The sequence below is a fragment of the Mus musculus genome, chromosome 14 (assembly GCF_000001635.26).
Source record: "Mus musculus strain C57BL/6J chromosome 14, GRCm38.p6 C57BL/6J".
NCBI lineage: Eukaryota > Metazoa > Chordata > Mammalia > Rodentia > Muridae > Mus > Mus musculus.
In genome coordinates this window covers 56,831,453-56,846,200 of record NC_000080.6, presented here as the reverse complement: position 1 = coordinate 56,846,200, position 14,748 = coordinate 56,831,453, and the positions used below count along the sequence as shown (strand labels likewise).

The window sequence follows — 14,748 nt, the reverse complement described above, 5'->3', positions numbered from 1 at the left end:
GGGAATTGAACTCCGGACCTCTGGAAGAGCAGTCAGTGCTCATAACCGCTGAGCCATCTCTCCAGTCCTCTACAGCATCTTTTTATGTTTGTTTGTTTGTTTGTTTGTTTGTTTGAGATAGGATCTTTCTATGCATCCCTGGTTGTTCTGGAACTCACTATGTAGACCAGGCTGATCTCAAACTCAAAACACTGGCCTACTCAGCCTCCCAGTGCTGGAATCAAGGCAGGAGCAGCCATGCCCAGCCCAATCTGCTTCCTTATACCACCCAAGGCTGGGCCCTTAGTAAGAAAGAAAACACTAATTTTATGAAGCCATTTTCTCAATTGAGGTTCTTTCATCCCAGATGACCCTAGCTTGGATCAAGGTGACAAAACACTAGGCAGCACAATGGTTAGTGTTTATCCTATTCCTTGACACACAAATTTATCACTATTAAACAGAACCCTTTACTTTTTCTATTTATCCCCCAAGATCTCATATTAATATCACAATATAGAATGCAGTATAGCTTTAAAAGTCCCACAATCTTTAAATTTTTCAACACTCTAAAAACCCAAATTCTCTTTTAAATCCAGTGTCACTGGGCCTAACCGTGCACACATTGATTCCAGCACTGGGAGACTGAGGCAGATGGACCTCTGAGTCAAAGCCAGCCTGGTTTACATAGTGACCAGGTCCTCATAATGAGTTCCAAGACATCCAGGGCTAATTAGAGAGACCCTGTCCTGCCCCAAATTGACTTTTCAAACTTCCCTCTGAAATTTCACAAATCAGGCCTCCACCATCTGTATTTCTGTCCGTGTTCTTATTCAAATTCCCCATAATAGTTCATTAAGTTTTGAGCACTCAATGGCTTTTTCAACTCAAAAAAATTTTCAAGCTTCTTCCATAACTCTCCCCAAAACAACATGGTCAAGTCTATCACATGATACCCTACAATCATGATACCAATTTGTCTGTTTGCTTTCTATTGCTGTGATAAAACACCATGATCAGAAGCAATTTGGGGAGGAAAAGGCTTAGTTCACCTTACATCGTATCATAAAAGGAGGACACAGCAGCAACTCAGGCAGGAAGTGAAGTATCGGCCATGGAAGATTGCTGCTTACTGGTAATAGGTTTCTGTCTCAGACATTAAGTTTCTTTGCCAACAAAATTAACCAAATCAATCCAAATTTTAAAAGTAAAAAAGCAGATTTATTGGAGGCAGGTTCAATGGTCTCAGAGAATGAAGTCACCATGGAGACAGAGACGGGGGACTGGACAGGGAAAAAGCAGAGAGAAAGAACAAAGAGAGGAGAGAGAGGGGGGGGGAGAGAGGGAGGGAGGGAGGGAGGGAGGGAGGGAGGGAGGGAGGGAGGGAGAGAAAGAGAGAGAGAGAGAGAGAGAGAGAACTCTGGAATGGCTGCTGGCTCCTCTGGAACACACGTGGTGCACCTGGTAGTGGCACGTGATGACATAACAGCTGCTAAGTCCCTGAGAGCAGGCCACTGGGGTCACCTGTACACAGATAGCATTCCTTTAGGCTCTACCCTACAGTTACCTAGCAACAGCTGCTAGCTAAGTAAGAAAGGACTATTCTGCTTCCCTCTCCTCCCTCCCTCCCTCCCTTCCTCCTTCTTTCCCTCCCCCTTCCCCTCTCCCCCTCTCCCCCCCTCTCTCTCTCTCTTCCCTATGTGCCACCAGCTTGCCTCTTTCCCTTTCTCTTTTTCTCTCTTCTTTCTGTCCTTCTCTGTCTCCCTTTCTTCTGCCTCTACCCCCCTTTCCAGGTCCCCTTCCTCATCCTGGCAATAAACCTTTATATTAGGTCTGTCGCATGGCTTGATTGTTCATGGGACACCTTGGCTGGGCCCGCTGAGGTCCTTCCCCCACTCCAGCCCCATTACACCACCGCTGTTTTATAAAACACAACACTAACAACTGGCTTACTTCCCATGGCTTGCTCAGCCTGCTTTCTTTTAACCACCCAGGACCTCCTGCCACAGAGCGCTGGGTCCTTCCACATCAATCATTAATCAAGAAATTGTCCTACAGACTTTAACTGATAGAGTTTTCTCAGCCAAGGATCTTTTTCACCTCAAGGAAGGCTCAGGGATACACAGGGACTGGGAACACCCAGTGTAATTGCTAGCAGGCTAATAATTAAGACTTCCTATTGGCTTAAATCTGTGTCCTAGCAGTCTTTGGTGGATACACCACAAGAGAAACAAAAGAAGATTGTCCAACATTGAATCTCTTCCTGTTTTGTTTGTTTTTCTTGGTGTGTTTTTTAAAAAGTATATATTGTTTTAAGTGTTTGAGATATGTTGCCTGTATACCATATACCGGAGGAGGCCAGAAGGAGGGTTTATATTCCAGGAACTGGAGTTACAGATAGTTGTGAGAAATAGTGTGAGAGCTAAGAATCAAACCTAAGACCCCTGGAAAAGAAACCACTTCTTTTAGATTACTTTTAAAAATTATTTTTCATTATATGTGTGTATGTATCTCTGTACAGGTATGTGTATGAGTGCAGGTGCCACCAAAGGCCTGTCAGATGCCCCTTGAGCTCCATTTACAGGTGGTTATCAGCTGCCTGGGGTGAGTGTTGGGAGTCCAGCTTAGGTCTGGAAGATTGGTATGTGCTTTTAACTGCTGAGCCATCTCTGTAGCCCTGTGCTGCAGCTGCTGCTGTTTTTAGTTGGTTGGTTGGGTTATTTTGTAGTTGGTGGTGGTTGTTTTCAGAAAGGGCCTCACATGGAGCAGACTGGCCTTGAACTGATTCCCCTGCCACCTCCCAAGGGCTAGGAATACAGTTTTGAGCTATCATGACCGGATTTCTTTGACGTTCTTACTACATATTTAGCCATGCTTTTACTTTATCATTTTTTCCCATTTATTTATTTGTGTGTGTATGCATGTGTGTACATGTGTGATATTATGAGCATACAGAAGTCAGAGGACAACTTCATGGAGCTGATTTTTTTCCTTCCATCTTTACCAAGGTTCAAGAATCAACCTCAGGGGCCGGGCATGGTGGCACATGCCATTAATCCTAGCACTTGGGAGGCAGAGGCAGGAAAATTTCTGAGTTCGAGGCCAGCCTGGTCTACAGAGTGAGTTCCAGGACAGCCAGGGCTACACAGAGAACCCCCCCCCCAAAAAAAAGAGAATCAACCTCAGGTCACAGGCTCTACCCACTGATCCACTTCTGTACATTCAGATAATTTTATTTATGTATTCATTATTTAATTTTTTCATTTCTTGTTTTCTTTTTCTTTTTTCCATTTTTGCCCTCTATCACACTCCTCTTCATTATACTGTTAGTATTTTAACTTTATATTACTAAGGTTTTTTTTTTAAGATTTAAAAGAAATCTATATATGCATTTGTGTAGATGTATGCCACATGTGTATGGGTGCCCAGGAAGGCTTGAAGAGAATGTTGGATTTTTTGTAGCTGGAGTTACAGTTGAGTTTAAGGTCTTAGCATGGGTGTACACTTTATGTGTATGAATTGCCCTCAAGTACTGTGGTGGTTTGAATATGCTTGACCCAAGGAGTAGCACTATTAGAAGGTGTGGCCTTGTTGGAGGAAGTGTGACACTGTGAGGGTGGGCAATGAGAGACCTTCCTCCTAGCCGCCTGGAAGCCAGTTTTTTTTTTTTTTTTTCTCCTGTTTGCCTTCAGAACAAGATATTGAACTCTCAGCTCCCCCTACATCATGACTGACTGGATGCTTCCATGCTTTCTACCTTGATGATAATGGACTGAACCTCTGAACCTATAAGCCAGCCCCAATTACATATTGTCTTTATAAGAGTTGCCTTGGTCATGGTGTCTTTTCACAGCAGTATAAACACTAACTAAAGCATGTATGTATGTATGTGTGCCATATGAGTGTCTGGTGCCCATGGAGGTCACAACAGGCATAAGATACTCTGAACGTAGGGGTAACTGGAACACCATGTATGAGCTGGGAAGCAAATCTGGGGTCCTTGGCAAGAGCAGAAAGTGCTCGTAACCACTGAACCATATCTCCAGCCACTAAATAAAGAGATTTATTCTCTTTCAATAATGCTTGGCGTGTGTGTGTGTGTGTGTGTGTGTGTGTGTGTGTCCCTGCCCACAGAAGTCAAAAGTGTCAGACTGGAGAAGGAGTTACACGGATTGTGAACCATTCAGTATAATTGCTGGGAATAAAATTCTGGAAGAGCAGTACCAATGAATCATTTCTATAGCATCATGGTTTTCATGTTTTCACTTTTCATGTCATATGTTATATTTATCTTATTCTATTCCCAAACTTTCTTATTTCTTATAAACATTTTTCCTTCTCCTTTTGTTTTAGGATAAAAAAAAAAACAAAAACAACAACAAAAACAACTTTTTTTCATCTTGTTTCTTTTTCTTTTCTTTTCTCTTTTTTAATTGAAGAGGCTCTCACCATGTAGCCCTAGCTGGCCTCACACTTAATAGAGATGGTTGCTGAGACTACAAGTATGAGCTGTCATGGCTGTCATAGCCTTGGTAGTTTTTCCTGAGAAAGATTCTCATATAGCCAGGCTGGCCTCAAGTTGAACTTGAACTCTGTATCCTGCCCTAACCTCACAGATGTGATTACTGGCGTGAGCCTCCTCCACTCCCTGGTTTACATTTTTCCTAATGTCCTTTCCTCTTCCTTTCCAGAACATTCTTGTCTGCCTTGGCCTTCTGCTCCATCCCTCATACTGTTCCTCTCTCACTAACTTCCACCCTTGTCGATACCATCCACTGTCTCCACATTTATCCTAAATGGTTTTAACCTCTTACCACACCCATCTATCAGCTTTTTCATTGTCTGTTTTATGATTTCTGATGATGTTAGTGGGTTTTCATTGATTTTTGAATGTGTCTCAATATTATGGTTAGCTTCATGTTGATCCTCTTACATAAATGTGGTTTTTTCTTCCCTGAGTGGTGCTGAGAATCTAAATCTCACAAGTAGTTTCCCCAGTGAGAAGACCTCTATATAAAACTGAGGCAATACCTAAACTAACAGATGGATAAGACAACATAGAAGCAAGGTAACATGACTCCTCCAAATAAGTCCTCAACTACTGAACTCAAAGATAGCAAAATAAGTAAAAATGCAGGAAGAAGTAGTAAAAAATTATTAGGAAAAAAAAAAAATCAATGACCTCAGATGACTTCAATCCAGGACACAGAAAGGAAAGGTAGTAACAGAGAGGGAAAAAAAAATCAGAAGATGGATGAGAAAAATGGATCAAAAAGTCAGCAACATGGAAGAAAAGAACTGATAGAAACTGGAATTTTGAACAACAAAATTTTTTTTAAATGTTGGGAATGAAAACTCAATGAATCAAACGAAAAGACTAGAGTGAAAAGAATTACCAATAATCTTGACCAAGCTGAATTATATCAGGCCTGGAGGGCAATACCTAAGAACACTACAGTTAAACAGCAAGAAAGGAAAAGTTACTGATCATCACCAGAGCCTTCAGGACGCTGAGATATGATTAAGAGAACAGGGGCTGGTGAGATGGCTCAGTGGTTAAGAGCACTGACTGCTCTTTCGAAGGTTCTGAGTTCAAGTCCCAGAAACCACCTGGTGGCTCATAACCATCCGTAATGAGATCTCACACCCTCTTCTGGTATGTCTGAAGACAGCTACAGTGTACTTATATATAATAATAAATAAGGGCTGGTGAGATGGCTTAGCGGGTAAGAGCACCTGACTGCTCTTCCAAAGGTCCGGAGTTCAAATCCCAGCAACCACATGGTGGCTCACAACCATCTGTAACAAGATCTGACGCCCTCTTCTGGAATGTCTGAAGACAGCTACAGTGTACTTACATATAATAAATAAATAAATCTTAAAAAAAAAACCCACATATGTGACATATGTATGTGTGTGATATATTAAATGATTTAAAAAAAAAATGGCCTAGGTGGCCATCACTGGAAAGAGAGGCCCATTGGACACGCAAACTTTATATGCCCCAGTACAGGGGAACGCCAGGGCCAAAAAAGGGGAGTGGGTGGGTAGGGGAGTGGGGGTGGGTGGCTATGGGGGACTTTTGGTATAGCATTGGAAATGTAAATGAGCTAAATACCTAATAAAAAATGGAAAAAAAAATAAATAAATCTTTGGGCTGGAGTGAGTGGGGCCCAAGCAAACAGAGGTCCTGAATTCAATTCTCAGCTACCACATGATGGCTCACAACCATCTGTACAGCTATAGTGCACTCATATACATAAAATAAATAAATAAATCTTTAAAAAAGAGAGAAAGAGAGAGAACAAAGGATAAAAATGTAGCTGAAGGCCGGGCGTGGTGGCTCACGCCTTTAATCCCAGCACTCGGGAGGCAGAGGCAGGTGGATTTCTGAGTTCGAGGCCAGTCTGGTCTACAAAGTGAGTTCCAGGACAGCCAGGGCTACACAGAGAAACCCTGTCTCGAAAAACCAAAAAAAAAAAAGTAGCTGAAATAAAATCCTAGACATCTATTCCATAAAATTTTAGTAAAAATCTAGAGAAAGAAATGGACATCCAAAACCTTAGAACTGCAGGTAGACGTTACCAGAGTTGGCCAAGGTGCAGGGAAAGACATGCTCACGCACTGCTTGTGAACATGTTAACTGCTGCTGTGATGGAAGCTGGCATGGAAGTTCCTGAAAAGTAAAAATAAACCAGGCACAGTAACATACATCTGTAATCCCAGCACTAAAGACAGAGCAGTCCGGAGTTCAAGCTCATTCTTAGCTACATAGTGAGTGTGAGGCCAGCCTGTGTTATATGACACCATGTATCAAAAATGACAAAAAAAAAAAAAGCTAAACTCAACTGGAAATGGAAATGTCATTGGACCCAGTTATACAGCACTTGGTCCATACCTGAAGGGTCTAAGTCAACAGGACACATGTACATGCATGTTAGCTGCCACACCATTCACACTAGCTAGGATGCTGAACCATTCCAGATGTCCACAAACAGATGAATGGATGAAGAAAATGTGGTTTATAAATAAAAGGGAATGTTTTTCATCCATAAAGGAAAATAAAGTCATACATTTGCAGGAAAAAAATGGATGGGACTGGAAATAATTATGTCAAATGACATAAGCCAGACTCAAAATGACATATACCATGTGTTTCTTCTCATATATATCTCTGTGTGTGAGTGTGTGTGTGTGTGTGTGTGTGTGTGTGTGTGTGTGTGTATGTGTATGATAAAAGTAGAATGGAGACCATTAGAGAGGACAAAGACATCTTAACAGTGAGGAGGTGGGGGAGAGAGAATAATGAAATTCATATGACATGGAAGTAGAAGAGTAATTTCAGAGGGAGAAGAACACCATGAGGGCCGAAGGGAGGGCAGGGGAGTAAGAGAGAGGTCTAATGATAATAGTGCATGTCAGTATTATATATACTATATTAGTATAATGTGTAATGATGTCATAATGAAGCCTAAAACTTTATATGTTAATACAAGAAATAAATTGCTAAAATGTTAATATTAGAAAAAATGTAAGTTTGGGGTTTTTTGTTTGTTTTTGTTGTTTTTCGAGACAAGGTTTCTCTGTATAGCCCTGGCTGTCCTGGAACTCACTTTGTAGACCAGGCTGGCCTCGAACTCAGAAATCCGCCTGCCTCTGCCTCCCAAGTGCTGGGATTAAAGGCGTGCACCACCACCACTGGCTAAAATTTAAGTTTTTAAACCCAGCAATTTAAAAGTCTTAGGAGAAGGACGATCAGAAGTTTAAAATCATCTTCAACCACATTGTGTGTTCAAGGTCAGCCTGCCCTAAATGAAAGTTTGTCTCAAAAGAAAAACAGGGGGAAGGGCAGGGGATAGAGAGCTAGCTCAACAATGAGGACGCTTTCTGCTCAGTCATGGAAACTGGCATTCAGATCTCAATCCTCATGCCAAGGATGCGCTACACACAAATACCTGTTACTCTAGCTCCAGTGAGGTTTATGACCTATTTTGGCATCCTTGTGTGCTTACATACACACACATATACACAGACACATACTAAAAGAAACATTTTTAAAAATTGAACAAAGAGAGGCCTGGAGAGATGGCTCAGCAGTTAAGAGCACTGACTGCTCTTCGAGAGGTCCAGCCACATGGTGGCTCACAACCATCTGTAATGAGATATGATGCCCTCTTCTGGTATATCTGAAGACAGCTACAGTGCACTTACATATAATAAATAAATAAACATTTAAAAAAAGAGTAAATCATAGTTGGAGATGTAACTTAGTGGTAGAACTCTTGCCAAGACTATAACTGTGTGCGGTGCTGTGCACCTTTAATGCCAGCACTCCCTATCTCTGTAGTTCCGGGAAGACAGGAATACATAGTGCAAAAAGAAAGAAAAGGAAGAAAGAAAGGAAGGGAGCGAGGGAGGGAGGAAGGAAGGAAGGAAGGGGAGAAGGAAGGTTGGTTTAAGCTCCAGCATTGAAATAAAAAAGAATAAAATCATAAACAAATCATAACCTTAGGAGATATTTTCAAAACATATCCTTGATACTACAATCTTTTTTACTTTTATTTTTAATTGATTTTTCTATTCTTTTGGTTGTCATCTTCCTCTTCCTTTTCTCCTCCTCTTCTTCTTCCTCCTCCTCCTTACTACAAAAGGGTTTCTCTGTGTAGCCCTGGCTGTCCTAGAACGCTCTGTGTAGACCAGGCTGGCCTGACAAGAACCTCCTGCCTCTGATTTCTGAGTACAGGGACTAAATGCATGTGTCACACCTTGCCTGTTTTTTGTTTTGTTTTGTTTTGATTTTACTATTCTTTAACACGGGGGCTCCCTGTCTCTCAGTATGTCCTGAAAGCCACTGTGTAGCCAGACAAACTTTAAATATATACCAAACATCTTTTCTCCATCTCCTAAATGCAGGCATTATGTGTACCACCAAGGCTGGTTTGACAGAGTATTGGTTTTGATTTTGTTCTTTGTTTTGTTGGTGGTGGTTTTGTTGGTTGGTTGGTTTTTAAACAGAGTCTCATTATGTACCCCTAGCTGACCCAAAAGTGGACACACGAGTGGTGATTTCATCAGAGAACACAAAAGAACATTCTTAAAACTAAATAGCTCTGCTATGGGGGTGATGGCCAGTCCTGGTGTCTGAGTGATTCCCAGGGCCCAGCAAAAAGGGACCGAGATTCCAGAGCCCTGAAGACAAGGGGTAACACACCAAAATATGAACTCATTTTTCATTCCACCTTCATTGGTCGAGCAGCTGCAAAGAACAAAGGCCGTATCTCCCAATACCTAGCAAACAAATGCAGTATTGCCTTGAGAATTGATTGCTTCTCTGAGGTATTTTGGAGGAAAACTCCAAGAACAAGTTGAGGAACGGCTGTCTTTCTATGAGACTGGAGAAATCCCACAGAAGAACCTGGATGTCATGAAGGAAGCCATGGTTCAGGCAGAGGAAGTGGCTGCTGAAATCACCAGAAAGCTGGAAAAACAGGAGAAGAAGCGCTTGAAGAAGGAAAAGAAGCAACTGGCTGCACAGGCCCTGGTCTCGTCAGAAAACAGCAGTACCCCAGAGGAGTGTGAGGAGGTACATGGAAAACCTGAGAAGAAGAAGGAGCTAAAACCCCAGGAGACCCTACAGGAAAATGGAATGGAAGACCCACCTGTCTCTCTGCCTAAAACCAAGAAAAAGAAAGCTTCTCCCAAGGAGGAGTTGACCAGTGACCTTGAAGAGATGGCCACTAGCAGTGTAAGTGCTCCTAAGAGAAAGAAGTCCTCACCTAAGGAGGAAGTGACCAGTGAACCAGAAGAGGAGGCAGCAAGCCCCACCATCCCTAAGAAGAAAACGAAATTTTCTGAGGAGCCTGTAGTTGCTGCTAACTTCACAAAGAGCAGCACAAAGAAAAAGAAAAAGTCCCAGAAAGCACATGAGGATTAGAACGGACCTGCTTGATGGGAGGGGCATACCTTATGATGGCAGCTCCTGCCCATGATAAAACCCCAATAAAAACACAAAACCAGGGGGGGGGGGTGGAAACCCTGAATAGAACGTATGCATTACTGGCTAGCAGCTACACAGGGAACTTGCCTAAGTGATGCAGCACAAGCCTTACCATTCTTTGTTATGCACAAAATCCACATTCTGGTTGGCACAGTTTGGTTAGCAAGAACAGTTATTTCTGACCATGGCTAAACGTTCTCTTATTATCCCTGACTGACTGGCATAGAAACAACTACTTCTCCAAGAGCCATACAAAGATCTCCTTGTCTCATAAATGGGAGGTCCAAGCTTCTTCAATTTTGAAGAACAACCTCAGCTAACAATTTGGGCTTCTAGATGGAGAGTAGAATTTCTATATGGGCCAAGTCTTTGTTTACTTGAGCACTGAGTTCCTTAAAGTTTTAATTCCCCACAACTAGACCTGAGATTTTAATGGCGGTGGAGCCTGCTATGCCTGCCCCCACCCACAGGGGAATAAGAAGAGGGATAACTCAGCTCTTGGGGAAGCCCAGAATCAAGATTTAATCAGGCCCTGCTCTCTTCTCTATCACAGACAAACATCTGTGATATGATGTACACAAAATGCAAAGGAGTAGGGTCTCTGTCAATGCAAACAATTCAGATATACAACTGATTAAACTCTTAGAGCAAGCAAACCAGGTAGTCTCTGGGGTCTGGAAATACACTCACTGTCATTTCTGGGGTTAACCTGCTGGCTATGGCTACAGGAATCTGCACAGGGGGAACTACCTAAGAGATATGTTAGTGACATTAAGCAGGTATTTGTTGTGGTAAATTTCTCCAACCCAAATATACCCCAGCAATGAAAACACAGCACAATTAATGATTACATGCTGTGCACCTAGATTGGGCAAATCTACCACTACATTACCATCTTTCAGAGCTTATGAGACCCCTTAGAACTTGCAGTTTCTCCAGGCCATATGCTTCTGCTCTGCTTTTCTCCTTCTTCCTCCTCCTCCTTGTCCTCTCCCTCTTCCATTTCCTCCTTCTTCTCTCCCTCCCACCTTCCGCTCCACCTTCCCTCTTATCTGCCCAACCATCAGCTCTCCTTTATTTTACAAATTAAGGTGGGAAGCAGGTTTACAGGAAATCACCTGAGTGCTGACTCATTCCTTGTTCACAACCACTCACAGAAGAATGGAATTAATATCGAATATAATTAGCTCCAGTCCTATCCACAACAGGTATCCTTTCCTTGGAGGGCTCCCAGGTTTAGCTTAGGTTGGTCAAATTTACAGTTGTCAGGATTGGAACAGGAGCTTACTGTTTGGTTACTATTAAAAGGAAATAAAACTTGAGACATGTGATTCATGTAATTTATGTCAAATAGCCCAAAGAGTTGTTTGTGAGCTTTGAAACCTGGGGCTGACAACATAGGAGAACAGGCCAGGACATGCCCAGGCATGTTAAGACATTCCTGAGGCTGCTTAGCCATAAAGATAATGACATGCGAGACTGGCCCGGTAGCCTCCTATCTCCCCCCTTCTGACCTAACTTAAATGTTAACAGGCTGCTAATGTAAATGGACCAATCATGTGAAACCTCGCCAATTCCTCCCCCAGCCCCACCCCTTTTCTATAAAACCCCTAGCTTCCAAGCCTCCGGGTCGAAACCACTGTCTCCTGCGTGAGATACATTTTGAACCGGAGCTCCCCCATGTGGTAGACACCTCTGTCTCCTGCGGGAGATATTTGTCGGCCCGGAGCTCCGTCATTAAACTACCTCATGCTTTTACATCAAGATGGTCATCTGTTTGTGATTCTTGGGTGCATGACGAACTAGAATTGAGTGGGGGTTTCCCCACTAGGTTCTTTCACTATCAATCCCAATATAATATAGGGGTTTGAGGTCCAGGCATAGACAGCAGTCCTGACCATGTCCAGTTGAGGATGGTTAAGTGACTGATAGACCATTCTTAGCATTCTGAGGAACTGTCTTCGGTAGGCATAGATTTTTTTTGCAACCTGTTTTTAATAAGGGTTCAAGCTCTCCCCTAGCCAGCAAAGGTAGTGGAAGAGAAAAGTTATTAGGATATGAGGGAAAGTGGATCTGTCCAACAATAGTTCTTTGGGGGCGAGCTCAATCTTCTTTGGCAGCAGTTCAGTCCTGTAGCAAACACCAAATACGATTCAGCAGCTGCAGACCAGTCCTCTAGGCAGGCAGACACCAGGCATGAACCAGCAGCTATAAGTCCAGTCCTCTTCTCAGACACCAGGCATGAACCAGCAGCTGTAGTTCAATCCAGAAGAAACCACAAGGGTTGTCAACCAGCCTGAGGTTTGAAGAGCCACAGGAACATTCACCACCAGTTCTTTGGTGAGTTTTTTCAATGGTGTTGATATAACAAGTTGAGCTCAAAAACACTATGTAAGGGGAACAAATTCATGGGTGTCATTTGTCGTTGGTCCTCCCAGCCGGCCGAGACATGACCAACACAGACACCAAGTCGGGTTCACACAGCAACTTTACTTTGGGCTTTTTCTTTTACAGCTCTCTTCCCCAGCAGCTTCTTTTAGGGCAAGGGCTAAACTACTCCTATTCTACTTCTGGCTTCTACCTAGGGCAAGGGCTAAACAAAACTCACTACTCTCGCCGACTCACCTCCTTCTAGCTCCACCCCACCTCATCCAATCAGAATTCACAAACGCTCCAGGCAGGAGCTTAGGTCGTTCACAGATAGGCTGACAGGTCTGGATCACAAGGAACTGTCCGCCTGGCAGGCAGCCCATGCATGCAGCCTCACTGCGCATGCTCAGGCAAGGCAGTAAACAAGTGGGTTTCACTTCACGGGGCCTGCGGCCACACCCACTTCCCCCCAGTCATTAGGGAAGAATAGTGAGGTAGAGCAAACCAAACCAATGCTCAGTGCTCCTCTGCCACTGTCTATGGGATCATATCATCATGGTTCCTTTCACGTCTGTGCTGTATCAAAACGTCCTTTCACCTATGTCTGCTCCAGGAAAACATTCTTTCACATGTCTGCTTTAGCAAGACATCTTTTCACCTGTGTGCCCCAGAAAAACATCATTTTACACAACTTCCCAAAGAAACTAGAAGTTTCCACTTCAGGGTTCCACTGCTACTTCACTTTTATGCCCTGAGTTACTGAAGGCATTCCTGGACAAACTAGGCTTATCACCTTAGGGGCTCATTTCCCAGAGGTTTCACAGTAGGCAGGTTGGGGCTGATGGGCTGGATGACTCTAAGTGCCAGACTTTTTTGAGAGTAAATTTGTTGTCTGGGTCTGGACCACTGATATATAAGCTGACTCCCCAGGTTTTACTGGTTTTTCAATAAAGACCTTTGGCTTTCTGCCAGGCCCTAACCTTTGTGGGTATGAGATTACATTGCCTGTGGCTGTAAGTCAGTTGTGTTGGTCCTATTTCTTGGACTATGAATGGATCCTAGGAATGAATGTGCCCAGGGAAACGCAGTTTCACAACCCTACTTAGCACAGTGGTATTCTGCTGGCTCCTGGCAGCTTGGGGAGTTGTCAGCTATGCAACCATGGTACTAGATAAGATTAGAGCCCTTTCTCTTCACCTGTGGACCTGCAGATCCAGCAGGGAGTTTCTCCCCTGGAGAAAACAAAGCATCTGTTAGTAGCCTCTGGAAGTAATAGTTGTCAGAAGTCTACCTGGAATGTGTGTTGAGGTGAAGTGGATAGACCGGCTATGTGCTCCCTGACACCCCATCCCACCCCACCCACCCATCCACACACTTCTTAAATTTCAGACCCAGGGTCATGTTGGACAGTAAAACCATGCCAGGAAGCTTGGTAAGGTAGAGCAGGTTGAGATCTGGAGACTCAGTAAGCACACACTTAAGACTTAGGCCACTCCCTGCTGTCTGCCAGATTCCTGGCCTGGAACACATGCCACATTCCTCACATAAGGAAATGTGACTTGTGGTCACATAGGCCCAGAGCAGAATTCTCCAAACTAAGCTGGGCATGGTAGTGCACTCCTTTAATCCCAGCACTCGGGAGGCAGAGGCAAGCAGATTTCTGAGTTCGAGGCCAGCCTGGTCTACAAAGTGAGTTCCAGGACAGCCAGGGCTATACAGAGGAACCCTGTCTTGAAAAACCAAAAATTTTTAAAAAATAAATAAATAAATAAAAAGAATTCTTCAAGCTATTGAGGTACCTAAAGGCCCAGAGGGCTTAGCCAGTAAGCTTCCCTTCCCAGACATTTCTCCCCTCCAAAGGTATTTAAACCCAGGTCCACCCTGAGAAGTGGTTATGCTACAGTATGCACCCATTTTCCACTATGAACATCCAATAAACTGTTTAGAACCATGGACTGTCTCTTTTATTGAGATCCATCATGGGGAGCCATAGAGAAGGCATTTGCCTACAGAGCCACAGCTTAATTCTCCTGTAGGAGGCCTCTCTGAATTTCCAGCCTGTCTGCCAAGCTAATGACAATCACTGATAGGACAAGCCAGAGCTTCTCTTTCCCAGCTCCAGGCTAGACACTGTCCCCAGCCCTCAGGTCCCCACCTTCATTATTGGCTCTTCTGAGATTCCCAGCAGTGCCTCCATGTCCAAGAGTCTGAGAACCCCATGGCTCCAGCTTCATCGCAGGCCCAGGGACCCCAGAACCAGCTCCAGCCTTCCTACATCTCAGACTGTGTTTTCTCACCCCTGGAGTGGTACCTCAGTGCTTCCCTACAGCCTGTCAACCCACCCTGGCAATCAAACTCCCTGAGTTTTGCCTCTGAGTGATCATGCCCTTAGGCAGGCTAAA

General features: G+C 43.6%; 1 non-coding gene and 1 pseudogene across 1 annotated transcript; both read left to right on the top strand.

The window, feature by feature from the left end:
* The first annotated feature begins 9,044 nt into the window (after positions 1-9,044).
* Positions 9,045-9,130, top strand: LOC115488428. Its single transcript, XR_003951310.1, has one exon. It is a non-coding gene; the product is annotated as a small nucleolar RNA SNORD86 (small nucleolar RNA).
* Positions 9,162-9,996, top strand: Gm48906 (predicted gene, 48906; annotated as a pseudogene).